This window comes from Camellia sinensis, chromosome 1, assembly GCF_055761805.1.
Source record: "Camellia sinensis isolate YWXY chromosome 1, ASM5576180v1, whole genome shotgun sequence".
Taxonomy (NCBI): Eukaryota; Viridiplantae; Streptophyta; class Magnoliopsida; order Ericales; family Theaceae; genus Camellia; species Camellia sinensis.
This window is the reverse complement of record NC_138961.1, coordinates 237,973,367-237,988,820: the sequence shown is the minus strand read 5'-3', so window position 1 is coordinate 237,988,820 and position 15,454 is coordinate 237,973,367. Positions and strand designations below refer to the sequence as shown.

Here is a 15,454-nt window from a genome sequence, read left to right as displayed (position 1 = left end):
ATCTGGGCATCACCTATTGGCATCTAAATTCAACCAACCTGTAACAAACCTGCCCAACACAAACTATACCTCAAATACAAAGAGATTTAAAGGACAACCAAAACCATTAAATAATGACTGGATCCACGGAACCTAAGTCCGGATACAATAATCTAAAGAGAAAAGACCGGGGTCGCTATATAAATCATAGCCAAGAACACTATAAAAGTCTCTTCTTGTATTCTTAGATCATTTATTCATCACCACTAGTAAAATGATACAAGTCTAAAGATGCCAATACTAATTATTTAAAATGTCAATTATTATCCCTAAAGAGATTTTTACTTCTATACTAATTTATAAGTTTAATTTTATACACCAATCATACCCCTGAGAACCACCGAAACAACTCACTTATCTCTTCTCCAATACGATTAGCCTCCAATTCCTCGCCGACGGCGACTACCGTGTTGCTCCGGTGACTACTACCAGTGAAAAACCTGCCAGAGCTGCGAAATGATAACGTGGGAGATGAAATCGGCGCAAGTCCATCCACGTAGTCTCTCAGCCAGCTTCGTCCAGCGACTTCAGAAGCTAAATTCTCTCCCGGCGGCGCGTTCACCACTACCGGTACTCCGGCCGAGTCCATGCTAACGGAAGTACAATCAGAGAGTCCTCGCCGATGTGTGGAATCTACGGAGACTTCGTAGCCTTCGTCGACAATATAGTCGAACGAGCCCATTGAGTACGATCTTCGACCATCGTTGGAATCGGACCTACCTCGTCGTCGACTCACGCTTCCGATCTCAATCCGGAAACTGTTCCCGCGATCTTCTGGAACCGTGGACGAAATGATTTGATTCAGTACATCTTCCTCAGTAGGATACACAGCGGACCTACACAACGGACACGTTTGATTGGACGAAAGCCACGCTTCAATGCAATCAGGGTGGAAAGCATGACAACACAAAGGAAGTAACCGTAGCTTATCGTTCCTCTCGAACTTCGATAAACACACAGCGCAGTCGCCGATGTTTTCGGTGACGGAACCGAAAGTGAAGAGAGGAAGAGAGTTGATCAAATCGTTGGAGGAGTTTCGCTGCTCAAAATTTGAATCGTCGCGGTTGTTTCTGGAGGAGACGACGTCATCTACGGCGGCGAAGGAGCGGTTGTTGCAGTGGCGAGTGATGAAACGGAGGAGAAGGTAGAGAGAGGCAGTGACGATGATAGAGGAGGCGATGATGATGATTATTAGTGAAGAAGTCGCAAGTGAAGATGACGACGGCGGAGAAGAGTCGTTGTGGGTGATCTGAGGGATTGTGACGGTGTTGGTACCTCATCTGACGATGAAAAATGGCGGTGAATAAACATCGTCCACACGAGCAAACACACGAGGCATGTTTAGAGAGAGAGAGAGGGGGGAAGGGGGTTGATGGAAGGTTGATGTATTTAACCGGCGAGAGAGAAGCTGAAGGAAGGGCAGCTTCTTTTTCATATACCAGAAGTTGTGGCACACATGATGTATATGCATACTGATTGAGTTTAAAATCTGAGAAGTGTAACAGTTTTTCGATTGTGGAAATAGTATGGTTAATGTAAAATTTTAGTTTCCATGTTTGGCTCCAAAGTTTGTGAAACAGAATCTGGGTGCAACTGTGATGCGAAAGATAAAAGGAATACTTGCATTTTAATTGCAGAAATCCAGTGCATAATGAATCATTTGTACTTTCTTCATTTGTCTTGCTTTCTATATGGTTAAATGTTTTCTTCAGTGTGCTAAGAATTGGAAAAATCATATCAAATTATATCTGTCAAATCCGTCTATGGTTGAATGTATATGCATACTGATTGAATTTAAACCTGAGAAGTGTAACAGTTTTTCAATTGTGGAAATAGTATGGTTAATGTAAAATTTTAGTTTCATGTTTGGCTCCAAAGTTTGTGAAACCGAATCTGGGTGCAAATGTGATGCAAAAGATAAAAGGAATACTTACATTTTAATTGCAGAAATCCAGTGCATAATGAATCATTTGTACTTTCTTCAATTGTCCTGCATTTCATATGGTTGAATGTTTTCTTCAGTGTGTTAAGAATTGGAAAAATCATATCAAATTATATCTCTCAAATCCGTCTATAGCTATAGCAATGTGCAATTTGGAAGGCCAGATGAAACTTGAAAGCAGCGAAAAGGGAAAATACTTCGCTCAACAAAGCCACCATAATTAATGTCTTCTTTTTCTAGCGAAAAATGGAACAGTAAAAAGGAGAACATAGCCTTCTCAGGAATGTGACTGTCATGAGAACGTGGCCTTTGGAAAGTGGTTTGTTAAGTTCACTGCTTTATAAGGTTTTGTATATTACATGTTTACCCCTATGGGTAAAATGCCAAAGTCATCAAATAGTATGGTTTTTTGGTCAACAAAACTACCTTGACACAACTTCCAGAAAATGTGGACACCAAGTTGAGGATTCCCATTATATATTAGTATAGATATATTGAAAAATGTTTATGAAAATAATCATCAAATATTTTTGACTTTTAAATTACATATTATAACTTATTATATATGTAATCTAAAAGTTTAGAATTTGAATTTTCTTACATTGAGATCTTAATATAAGAGAATTTAAGAGATTCATGTAGTCCATTATACATCTTGTTTTGATATATTTAATTTTTTAAGAATTGATAATTATTTTTAAAATTATATTTATCGTTTATTTTTTTAAAATAAATATGATTCAATAATATAATTACTCATATTTAATTATTTTGATTTTTTATATGAATATTTTATTTTATAAATTCAAAAAATAAATAATTTAAATTATTAAAATTAATTCTAAAATAAATTTACTAAGTGCAAACAATTTTACACTGTGTGATTTTTCTCTAGAGAGGGCGTCGTACAGTGATATCAAATGCCAACGAATAAATGCTCTTATGGGTGTTTTTAGAGATAGAAAAGAGAGTGTGTGAGTGAAAGAGAGAGAATTTAAGGCATTTGACGAGATGGACTTAGCCATTGTTGGAGAAATTATTCAGTGTGTTTGGTTTCAGTTTTCTGATAATTGAGTTTTTTGTTTTTCGTATTTTTTTCTTTTTAGTGAATATTTTTTAAATTTTAAGAAATGTTTTTACTTTTTTAGATACACCTTACTTAAATATATCTAAATAGTAAAATATTTGCGAAAAATATTTTAAAAAATTAATAAATACACAAAAATATGAAAAATGTACTGAATTTTTTTTTTTGTTTTTTTTTTTTTTTTTGTATTTTTTGATATGTGGTGTATTTTTTAAAGATTTTTTTCACAAATATTACACTTTTTAAGTGTATTTATGTTAGGTATGTCTAAAAATTAAAAAAATATACTTAAAATATTAAAAAATTTCATTGAAAATATTAAAATACAGAAAATAAAAAAGTAGAATTTTCTGAAAACTAGAACCAAACAAAGTGATTAGTTGGTCTTTTGCATCATGTGATTATTTGTGTAACACCGAACTTTATAAATTAAAAAAAATTATTATAATTATCTTAAAGTAATTTAATATTTTATCTTGTGGTATACATGAAATTTATAAGTTAACTTTTATGTTTATAACCTTTTAAATTATTAGTTTAAAATTTTTTTAATATATATATATATATATATATATTTAGTACAATTTTGATAATTTGTGTTTCCCAAAAGACAACCTAAGAGGGGGGGTGAATTAAGTTTTTATAATTAAAATTAATAATACCCTAATAAAAATTATGACTAGCACAATAGATAAATATAATTAATGAAAAAAATAATAATTAAAACAAGTGTCTTAACATCTATGTTAGTTAATGATTTTAGCACAGTAAAAATATGAAATATAGCTATGGTAATTTAAAATAAAATAAAGAGATAAAGGAGAGAGAGGAAAACAAATTTATAGTGGTTCGGTTTCAACTCGGCCTACGTCCACTCCTCAAGTTTCACTTGAGATTTTTCACTATCTTCTAGCTTCACAGAGGTACTAGCAACCTCTTTATAAATGGAGCAATCCTCCACGGATTTTGCACAGACTTCACAAGTCCAAACCCTTGCAAATCTTAGGTGATTCACAATCACTCTCAAGATTTCTATAGCGATCCCGGGTTTACCCTTGTTGTACAGTGATCCGGACATGTGTCCGTGGATGTTGGATGTTGTTTATTATCTTGTTTGCATCCTTTTTACTTTGTATATTGAGTATGGGATGTGTTGGGCAGGTTTGTTACAGGTTGGTTGTGTTTGGGAGCCTAGTGTTGCTGCCCAGATTTTTGGTCCTTCGCTCGAGCGAGGAGTCTGTCGCTCGAGCGAGAGTAGTGTTGCCCCGGTTCTGGACCTGAGAGTTGTAGTTTCTGGCTCGAGCGAGATTTTCGTGGCTCGAGCGGTCTGGGTTTTTCTTCGCTCGATCGAGAACTTCTTGGCTCGAGCGAGAGTTTTCTGTGTCTGGTCGCTCGAGCGACCAATCCTTCGCTCGAGCGAGAGTGTTTTATATCAGCGGACAGCAGCGTCTAAAACATCACTTTTTCAGTCCTTTTCTTTGATTAAACCCTAAATCCGACACCCTCTCTCTCTAAACTTGCACTCTCTCTAAGATTTGATCTCCCTAGGGTGTGAATCTAGCCTAGGGCCTTTGTTAAAAAGATAGAGGGCGTTGAGAGCTTCGATTTAATCTGAAAAAGTTTGGATTTGGAGCAAGTTGATCTTGGAGTCTTCATCTCCTTTGTGGCTTAAACTTCGAGGTAGGGATATCCTACTCCTCTCTATGGGTTTTGTCTTTAAATTTTGGTATTTTGAGATGTTGGGCTTGGTTTGGTAATTTTGTGAAAGTTTGGGGCTTTTGTGTAATTTTACAAAAGTTGGGGTTTTATTCATAATAAACCTAGATGCATGTTTGGCATAGAAAAATAGAATGATTGTTGAATCATTGATGAAAATGGGACCTAAGGGTTGAAATGGTAATTATGGAAAATGGCCTAATTACATTGTTTAATTAATTGGGATAATTAATTGGTGAGAAATGAGGAAATGAAATGTTGATTGAATATCCATTTGTGCATTTATTTTCTGTTTTAGAAATAACTGCTTTGGGCTATCGGTGGAGGATAGTCGAGATTGTTGTAGACAATGCATGATGATTAGGTAAACGGAAACTAATCAATGGAATGTGTCATGGAACTTGACGGTTGATAGAATACATTAATTGTGTGTATTGTGTGATTGTATATAGAACCAATGTGTTTATATACGTTATGTGTAGAGGAGGAGATAGGGGATGTACTCCGCGGTTTAGGGGAAGATAGGGGATGTACCTCTAAACCGGATAGGTATTGGGAGGAGATAGGGGATGAACTCCGTAGACAGAGCTCATATGCTTGTCTAGAGAAGTGAAGATAGAGCTCATATGCTTATCTTTGTGAAGTGAAGTGTGGATACAGCTTGTATGCTTATCTGTGGATATTGTTGATATACATATCTGTTGTAGAGTGTGGATACAGCTTGTATGCTTATCTGTGGATATTGTTGATATACATATCTGTTGAGAATGTGGATATAGCTTTTATGCTTATCTGAATGTGAGATATAGTTTTTATACATATCTGTGGAAATGATGATAGAGCTAGCATGCTTATCTGTTGAAAAAGGGAAAATGAAAAGTAATTGGGACTTGTAAGTCATTGACATAAATATGTAATTTATGTGATTGTATCAGTGTTGACCAACTATCAATTGCTAATGTTTTAGTCATTGTCCATGGTTGGTTTAGTGTATTTCTACTGGGCTGTGGCTCACCCTATATGGGAATATCATTTTCAGGTACAGGAAGCATGCCACCTCCAAGGACATAGTTGGGAGGCTAGTGGCGGGCATAGTTTTGTCGTTTTACTTTTGATGTATTACATGTAATTTCAAGCCAAGGGCTTAATGTGTAAACGAGTTAGAACTCTTTGTTGTAACCAAGTGTTAACTTGGAAAGCTGTAAGCCCGTAGGGCATTTTGTTATGAGGTTAACATGTAATACTTATGTCTTGGAATTCTAATGAATGAAAGGAATGCGGTTAGTTTATATGTAAATGCATGTCTTATCTGATGGGTTTAATGTTATTATTTTGAGGGCGTTACAACTTGGTATCAGAGCGTACCGGGTTCGAATACTTTGGGTACGTGGGAAGTGATTAGGATCACAATGGGTTTGTCTCGCTTGATAGAGATGTAGATGTAGTACCATATGCTATGTGCTTAAGTGATAACATGCTTATGTGACTATGTGGGTATGGGATTTAATTTCTAGGATGTTGATTGGATCCTTGAGTTTCTGGGAGTCTTGTTGGAAAGGCACTTGATCAATGCTATTTCTAACCGGAACTCTAGTAACGCCTTGGGACTATCATTATCCGGAAATGAAATTCGTAAGTGCTTATGTGTTTATGTGCTTATGTGGAGTGAATTACACTTGTCCATGCATTAGGACGTGAGTGTTTAGTTTCGGCACACCTATGAATGTGCTAACGTTCTGTGTTACCTTTATTAGGATGTCAGGACGAGGAAGAGGTGCTAGGCGTGGTAGACCTGCGAGGCAGGAAGTACCGTTACAGGGTGAGATTCCGGCAATGCAGGAGGGAGTTGGGCAGGCCAATGTGGCCGAGCCAGTGGGTCAGCAGGCTATGGGTGCCTTGGCCAGAGAGATAGCAGGAGCTTTAGGTATTCTTAGAGCTGGGAATCAGGCAGCTGAGACAGGGCCTTCCTTCTTGAAGAGGGAGTTCTTCCGGTGTAATCCGGACGAGTTTATCGGGGATCCTAAAGAACCGCTTAAGGCAGATGAATGGCTCGAACAGACAATGAAGACGTTTGAGATGCTTGGCATCGAGGACGGAGCACTGAAAGTGACCTTGGCATCCTTTCAACTGAAGGGAGATGCGGGTCAATGGTGGAAGTACGAGAAAGCTCGTGTTGGTGGTACTTGGGAGGCGTTTGTGAATGCTTTTCAGGAGAGGTTTTTATCAGCAGCAGCTAGGGAGAAGCTGAGGGATCAGTTTAGCCGGCTTAATCAGCAGGGCTTGTCAGTGGCCGAGTTTGAGGCTACTTTTACCAGTCTGTCTAGGTTTGCACCTGAACTGGTGGCGTCTGAGGAACGCCGTTGCTATGAGTTTGAGCGGAAGTTGAGGCGGGGCCTCAAGTTGAGAATTGGTGGGTCTTATATTCGAGAGTATAGACACCTAGTGGACGCTGCAGCTCATATGGAGCTTATGATGCAGGAGGAGGATGAGGGTCAGAGAGGCTCCAAGAGGAGCCAAGATAGTCAGAGTGATGGCAGGAGACAGAAGGGTAATAACCCTCAGCAGTCTCAGGGTGCAGTCTCTAGATCGACCTTTCCAGTGCCGAGTGTAGGCTCGGGGAGAGGCAGTCAGGGGGAATTCACTTGTTACAAGTGTGGCCAGATGGGTCACAAGGTTTCAGTTTGCCCGCAGAAGGGTGGGGGTCAGAAAGCTGCTTCTTCTTCAGCTAGACCGTCGAGTCAGAGTTTGGGCAGGGGGCAGCTCTTGACTTGTTATCAGTGTGGACAACCTGGGCACATGAAGAGGTTTTGCCCACAGTTGAGTGCCACTTCGGGAGCGTCTGGTTCTAGGCAGACGCAGGGTTTTCAGCCAGCTCAGTCTGTGCAGGCCTCGAGGGCCAATCCGGGAGCTTCGTCATCCCAGTCTGTGCAACAGTCTTTTGCTCCGAGAGGTGAGCAGGTAGACCAGGGGCCTACGGGGCGCGTGTATGCTGTTACCGCGCAGGATTTAGTACCAGCTCCATCAGTAGTGAGAGGTACTTTTCTGTTTTGCAACTCAGTTGCTAGTGTGTTGATAGACACGGGTGCATCTCATTCTTTTGTATCTGCTGCATTTGCATCTGTTTTGGAATTGGAGTTAGCACAGTTAGCATCTCCTATTTGTGTGGTATCGCCTTTGGGTGGTGAGTTGATCCTGAAACAGGGTGTTAGAGGATGTGATATAGAGGTCGCCGATTATAGGCTTCCTTTTCCGTTTGTTGTCATGCCCATGAAGGGTTTTGATGTTATTTTGGGTATGGACTGGTTATCGTCATACCGGGCTGTTATTGATTGCTACCGCCAGAGGGTTACATTGTGTACCTTGAGCGGGGAGTGGTTCCATTTCTTGGGAGACCGGGTTGGTAGTGTTTTGCCACCGGGGTATGATTCGCGAGGGCGAAGTGAGCTTAGTAGTCTACTTGCTAGCTTTGAGAGTGGTGAGAGTGGTGAGACCCAGCATGTATTGCCGAGGGTGGTTTGTGAGTATCCGGATGTTTTTCCCGAAGATCTTGTTAGTTTGCCACCTCACCGAGAGATAGAGTTCTCTATTGATTTAGTGCCTGGTACGGCGCCGATTTCTATGGCACCTTACCGTTTTGCTCCAGCAGAGTTGGTTGATTTGAAAGTTCAGCTTCAGGAATTGCTCGATAAGGGCTTTGTTCGCCCTAGTGTTTCACCGTGGGGAGCACCGGCCCTCTTTGTTAAAAAGAAAGATGGTGCCTTGAGATTGTGTATAGACTACCGGAAGTTGAATCGGGCTACGGTTAAGAATAAGTATCCTATGCCCCGTATAGATGATTTGTTTGACCAGTTGAAGGGTTCCCGTTGTTTCTCTAAGATAGACTTGAGATCGGGTTACCATCAGTTGAGGGTCAGGGAGGAAGATATTCCTAAGACGGCATTCCGTACGCGGTATGGCCATTATGAGTTTCTGGTGATGCCATTTGGGCTTACCAATGCACCGGCAGTCTTTATGGACTTGATGAACCGAATTTTCCGGGAGTTCTTAGACCGATTTGTGGTTGTTTTCGTGGACGATATTCTTATCTATTCGCCTTCTGAGGAGGAGCACGAGGCACACTTGAGAGTGGTGCTTGAGTTACTTAGAGCCCATAGACTGTATGCCAAGTTTGGGAAGTGTGAGTTCTGGCTGGGGGAAGTCAAATTCTTAGGCCACGTGGTATCCGGGGAAGGGGTGTCTGTTGATACATCCAAGGTTGAGGCAGTGCAAGATTGGGCACAGCCTAAGAGTGTATTTGAGATCCGCAGTTTTCTGGGATTAGCTGGGTATTACCGTCGGTTTGTGAAAGATTTCTCCAGGTTAGCGTCACCGTTGACTAGGCTGACTCGGAAGGGAGTCAAGTTTGTGTGGAGTGAGACTTGTGAAAAGTCGTTTCAAGAGCTGAAAGTTAGATTGACCACCGCTCCGGTGTTGATTATTCCGGAGAGAGGGTTGGGTTATGCGGTTTATTGTGATGCCTCACGAGAGGGTTTGGGTTGTGTGTTGATGCAAGAGGGGAAAGTGGTAGCTTATGGCTCACGTCAGTTGAAAATACACGAGAAGAATTACCCCACACACGACCTAGAGTTAGCAGCTGTGATCTTTGCCTTGAAAATCTGGAGGCACTACCTTTATGGTGAGAGGTTCGAGGTATTCTCGGATCATAAGAGTTTGAAGTATCTGTTTACACAGAGAGACTTGAATTTGAGGCAGAGGAGATGGATGGAGTTCATCGAGGATTATGATTTTGAGTTGCATTATCATCCGGGAAAGGCCAATGTTGTGGCCGATGCCCTTAGTAGGAAAACCATTAGTGATGTAGCTTGTATAGCCATCCGGGAATGGGAGATGTTGGGAGCACTTGGCGAGTTTGATTTGCTACTGGGCGAATCTGTTGAGGCTGCGGCCTTGTTTTCTGTTGTTGCGCAGCCTACACTTGTGATTAGAGTGTTAGAGGCACAGAGAGGTGACCTTGAGGTAGAATCCCTCCGAGAGAAGATCTCCAGTGGGAAAGTTGAGAAGGGTTTGACGGTGTATCCCGACCTGAGTGTGAGATACCGAAACCGTTTGTTTGTACCGGAGTCTTGCCGAGAGGAAGTACTCCGAGAGTTTCACCATTCGCGCCTTGCGGTGCATCCGGGAGGTACTAAGATGTATCAGGATTTGGGTCGCCAGTTTTGGTGGCGGGGTATGAAGAGAGATGTGGCTGTTTTCGTATCGAAATGCCTTACTTGCCAGCAAGTGAAGGCCGAGCATCAGAGGCCAGCGGGTTTGTTGCAACCCTTGCCTATTGCCGAGTGGAAGTGGGAGCATGTCACTATGGACTTCGTTGTAGGTCTTCCGAGGACTCAACGGGGTAGTGATGCTATTTGGGTGGTTGTAGACCGGTTGACTAAGTCGGCGCACTTTATTCCTATGCGCGTGAGAGATTCGGTAGATCATCTTGCCGACTTATATATTCGGGACGTAGTGAGATTGCACGGGGTCCCAGTGACGATTGTCTCAGATAGAGATCCTCGTTTTACTGCTAGGTTGTGGCAGAGTTTGCAGAGTGCACTGGGCACTAAGTTGACCTTTAGTACGGCTTATCATCCTCAGACTGACGGGCAGTCCGAGCGTACTATTCAGATCCTCGAGGATATGCTTCGGGGTTGTGTCCTGGACTTCAGTGGGACGTGGGAGAGGCACTTGCCATTGGTAGAGTTTGCCTACAACAACAGTTTTCAGTCTAGCATCGGTATGGCACCGTTTGAGGCCTTGTATGGCCGACCGTGTAGGTCTCCAGTTTGTTGGGCCGAGGTGGGTGATGCACCTTTGTTGGGTCCGGAGTTGGTTAGGGAGACGACGGAGAAAGTTGAGCTTATCCGTAGGAGGCTTGTTACAGCCCAGAGTCGACAAAAGAGTTATACCGACCGTAGGAGGAGGCCTTTGGCGTTTGAGGTAGGTGATCATGTCTTTCTGAAGATATCACCTAGGCGAGGTCTGATGAGGTTTGGAAAGAGTGGGAAGTTATCCCCTCGGTTTATAGGTCCTTTTGAGATCCTTGAGAGGATTGGTGAGGTTGCTTATCGGTTGGCCTTACCGCCGCAGTTGTCCGGGGTACATGACGTGTTTCATGTGAGTATGCTTCGGAAGTATGAGCCAGATCCATCACATGTGTTGGATTGGGCTGATTTAGAGGTAGATGAGGATGCCTCGTATGAGGAGAGACCGGTTCGGGTCTTGGATAGGCGGGATCAGGTCCTGCGTGGCAAGACCATTCCTTTGGTGAAAGTCTTGTGGAAACATCACGGAGTGGAGGAAGCCACTTGGGAACGTGAGTTGGAAGTCCGAGAGAAATATCCGAACTTGTTTATTGATATGTAATTTTGTATTTAAATTTTACATTTTGTTGAACTTAAGAGCTTTTATATATGTCTTAAGTTGTGAAACATTGAAAATGTTTTAGCTATTGGAAGTATGTTTTGGAACTTGCCTCATATGGAAGTTGAATGTAACATTATAGGTGTTAAGTATATTGTTGACATTGGAAAGTTAGTGCATAATGTTGATGCATGTTGATAATACATATGTTGTTTACATATTGTGATATGTCTCTTGTTAAAGGGATGGGATGACCGGTAATGGGTCGAATTGTTGAATGTTAAATTGTAACATTGTTTAAAATGGAGGAAAACCTGTTTTTGAAAACTTGTGCTTAATTTCGGGGGCGAAATTCTTTAAGGGGGGGAGGTTATAGCGATCCCGGGTTTACCCTTGTTGTACAGTGATCCGGACATGTGTCCGTGGATGTTGGATGTTGTTTATTATCTTGTTTGCATCCTTTTTACTTTGTATATTGAGTATGGGATGTGTTGGGCAGGTTTGTTACAGGTTGGTTGTGTTTGGGAGCCTAGTGTTGCTGCCCAGATTTTTGGTCCTTCGCTCGAGCGAGGAGTCTGTCGCTCGAGCGAGAGTAGTGTTGCCCCGGTTCTGGACCTGAGAGTTGTAGTTTCTGGCTCGAGCGAGATTTTCGTGGCTCGAGCGGTCTGGGTTTTTCTTCGCTCGATCGAGAACTTCTTGGCTCGAGCGAGAGTTTTCTGTGTCTGGTCGCTCGAGCGACCAATCCTTCGCTCGAGCGAGAGTGTTTTATATCAGCGGACAGCAGCGTCTAAAACATCACTTTTTCAGTCCTTTTCTTTGATTAAACCCTAAATCCGACACCCTCTCTCTCTAAACTTGCACTCTCTCTAAGATTTGATCTCCCTAGGGTGTGAATCTAGCCTAGGGCCTTTGTTAAAAAGATAGAGGGCGTTGAGAGCTTCGATTTAATCTGAAAAAGTTTGGATTTGGAGCAAGTTGATCTTGGAGTCTTCATCTCCTTTGTGGCTTAAACTTCGAGGTAGGGATATCCTACTCCTCTCTATGGGTTTTGTCTTTAAATTTTGGTATTTTGAGATGTTGGGCTTGGTTTGGTAATTTTGTGAAAGTTTGGGGCTTTTGTGTAATTTTACAAAAGTTGGGGTTTTATTCATAATAAACCTAGATGCATGTTTGGCATAGAAAAATAGAATGATTGTTGAATCATTGATGAAAATGGGACCTAAGGGTTGAAATGGTAATTATGGAAAATGGCCTAATTACATTGTTTAATTAATTGGGATAATTAATTGGTGAGAAATGAGGAAATGAAATGTTGATTGAATATCCATTTGTGCATTTATTTTCTGTTTTAGAAATAACTGCTTTGGGCTATCGGTGGAGGATAGTCGAGATTGTTGTAGACAATGCATGATGATTAGGTAAACGGAAACTAATCAATGGAATGTGTCATGGAACTTGACGGTTGATAGAATACATTAATTGTGTGTATTGTGTGATTGTATATAGAACCAATGTGTTTATATACGTTATGTGTAGAGGAGGAGATAGGGGATGTACTCCGCGGTTTAGGGGAAGATAGGGGATGTACCTCTAAACCGGATAGGTATTGGGAGGAGATAGGGGATGAACTCCGTAGACAGAGCTCATATGCTTGTCTAGAGAAGTGAAGATAGAGCTCATATGCTTATCTTTGTGAAGTGAAGTGTGGATACAGCTTGTATGCTTATCTGTGGATATTGTTGATATACATATCTGTTGTAGAGTGTGGATACAGCTTGTATGCTTATCTGTGGATATTGTTGATATACATATCTGTTGAGAATGTGGATATAGCTTTTATGCTTATCTGAATGTGAGATATAGTTTTTATACATATCTGTGGAAATGATGATAGAGCTAGCATGCTTATCTGTTGAAAAAGGGAAAATGAAAAGTAATTGGGACTTGTAAGTCATTGACATAAATATGTAATTTATGTGATTGTATCAGTGTTGACCAACTATCAATTGCTAATGTTTTAGTCATTGTCCATGGTTGGTTTAGTGTATTTCTACTGGGCTGTGGCTCACCCTATATGGGAATATCATTTTCAGGTACAGGAAGCATGCCACCTCCAAGGACATAGTTGGGAGGCTAGTGGCGGGCATAGTTTTGTCGTTTTACTTTTGATGTATTACATGTAATTTCAAGCCAAGGGCTTAATGTGTAAACGAGTTAGAACTCTTTGTTGTAACCAAGTGTTAACTTGGAAAGCTGTAAGCCCGTAGGGCATTTTGTTATGAGGTTAACATGTAATACTTATGTCTTGGAATTCTAATGAATGAAAGGAATGCGGTTAGTTTATATGTAAATGCATGTCTTATCTGATGGGTTTAATGTTATTATTTTGAGGGCGTTACAATTTCAATAACACAATGTTTGCAACACTTTTATAAGATAAAATAGTATTTTTGTTTTCATAGAAAGCTTACAATAAATATCTCTCAAAGATAGATATATAAAATGAAGTATTGATTTTTCTGTAAATCTCACACAGGAAAGATGAGCTTAATGCTATAAGGCTCAGTGTATAATTTCTAAGAATAGATGTGAGTGATTATAGATCAAATAATATTTTCAGGATTTTGTAACTTGTTTACATTAGAGGCTTTGGTATATATAATGAAAATTATAGCCGTTGTATTCATTTGAATTTATAACCGTTTATAGTCGTTGTAGTTATTTGAATTTATAGCCGTTTATGACTGTTGTACTTCCATCATTATCAATTTGAATATTTTTCACTCCATCATTACAAATTTGAATATCTTCCACTTGAACCTTTTGAACCTTTATAGCCGTTTATAGCTGTTGTACTTCCATCATTACTAATTTGAATATCTTCCACTTGAACCTTTTGAACCTTTTAGCCTGCTGTTGTGTTAGGCTGTTTGAACCTTTATTTTGGGCTGTTTAAACTCCTGATTTAATCAAATATTAATCCATTCTAACAACATTTAGGATAAACATTTAGGTGAGAAATAATGGGACAAAATAACTTTTGATTCTATTTTTCTCTTTCAAATAAATCATTAAAACAAATTTTGATTAAAATATAATTAAATAAATCATCAAAATAAATTTTGGATTCTATTTTTCTCTTTCAAATAAATTAAAACATAATTAAATAAATCATCAAAATAAATAAGTCTAACAATCTCCTCTTTTTTGATGATGGCACACAATGATGTTTTGATTTGATTTGGGAGTAACAAGGGCTCATCCTCAAGTCATGCTCCCTGAATTCATTTTTAAATACATAGGTTAGCACATGTGTAATAAATAAGCTTTAATCAATAACATGATATAAGATTAAGATATCAAACTATAAATACATAACATCAGATTAGTTTGAAAATAATACCATAATACATAACATCATATAATTTTCTCCCCCTGTGACATTATCAAAAAGAAATCATGGGTCAGAATCTGGAGGAGGAGAAGGAACATGATAGTGATAAATGGCATCAAAAAAATTATATATAGCAAATATATATATATATATATATATCAATCAACGGGCAATCAACAAATATATACATATTACATATACAACTCTCTCGCGTCGCTCTCGTTTTTCGCAAAACACAGTTGCCACGCGGCCTAGCTTTTGTTTCATTGGCCGACAAAAGCAGCTCGCCTCGGCTATCGCGCCCTCCTTGTCTTCTTCTCTTCTGCTTCTTCTCTTCAGTCTTCTTCTAAATCACACACTCTTCCATTTTCTTCTTCACCATTCTCTTCTATCTCTTCTTCACCACTCTCGTCTGTTTCTTCTTCCTCATCGAGAGACAAAAAAACTGAATGGAGGAGGCCAAACCTCAGTCTGTTCTCTTCTATTTCTCTGCAACTCATTTTGTTTACAGCTCTCACCTCTAAACCATGGCTTCCTCATCCCATCCCCTCATTCTATTTCCGAACCTGAACGATCTCATAAGCTCGGCTGGACCGAGTGCCCATACTCCTACTCTTCCTGTCATTCCTCTTCCTAACCTTCCTATGATGTCGATTAAGCAAATCATGGCAGCTCAATCTGGCATAGAAGCCAATCATTTCACACCGACGTCCTATATGGAAACCGTGATGGCAGTCACAAAATTGGCTCACCGATTACAAAACAGGACGAGTGAGCTCCATCAGGTCAACGCCCAACTCTCTCTGCTCCAGTGCATGTACAAGGATGCGCCAGCAAAAATAAGCGCACTGAAGGCCGAAAATAAAGAGCTTAA

General features: G+C 40.2%; 1 pseudogene; it reads right to left on the bottom strand.

The window, feature by feature from the left end:
* Positions 1–361: 361 nt before the first annotated feature.
* On the bottom strand, positions 362–15,080 carry LOC114284874 (E3 ubiquitin-protein ligase ATL4 pseudogene; annotated as a pseudogene).
* Positions 15,081–15,454: the final 374 nt, after the last annotated feature.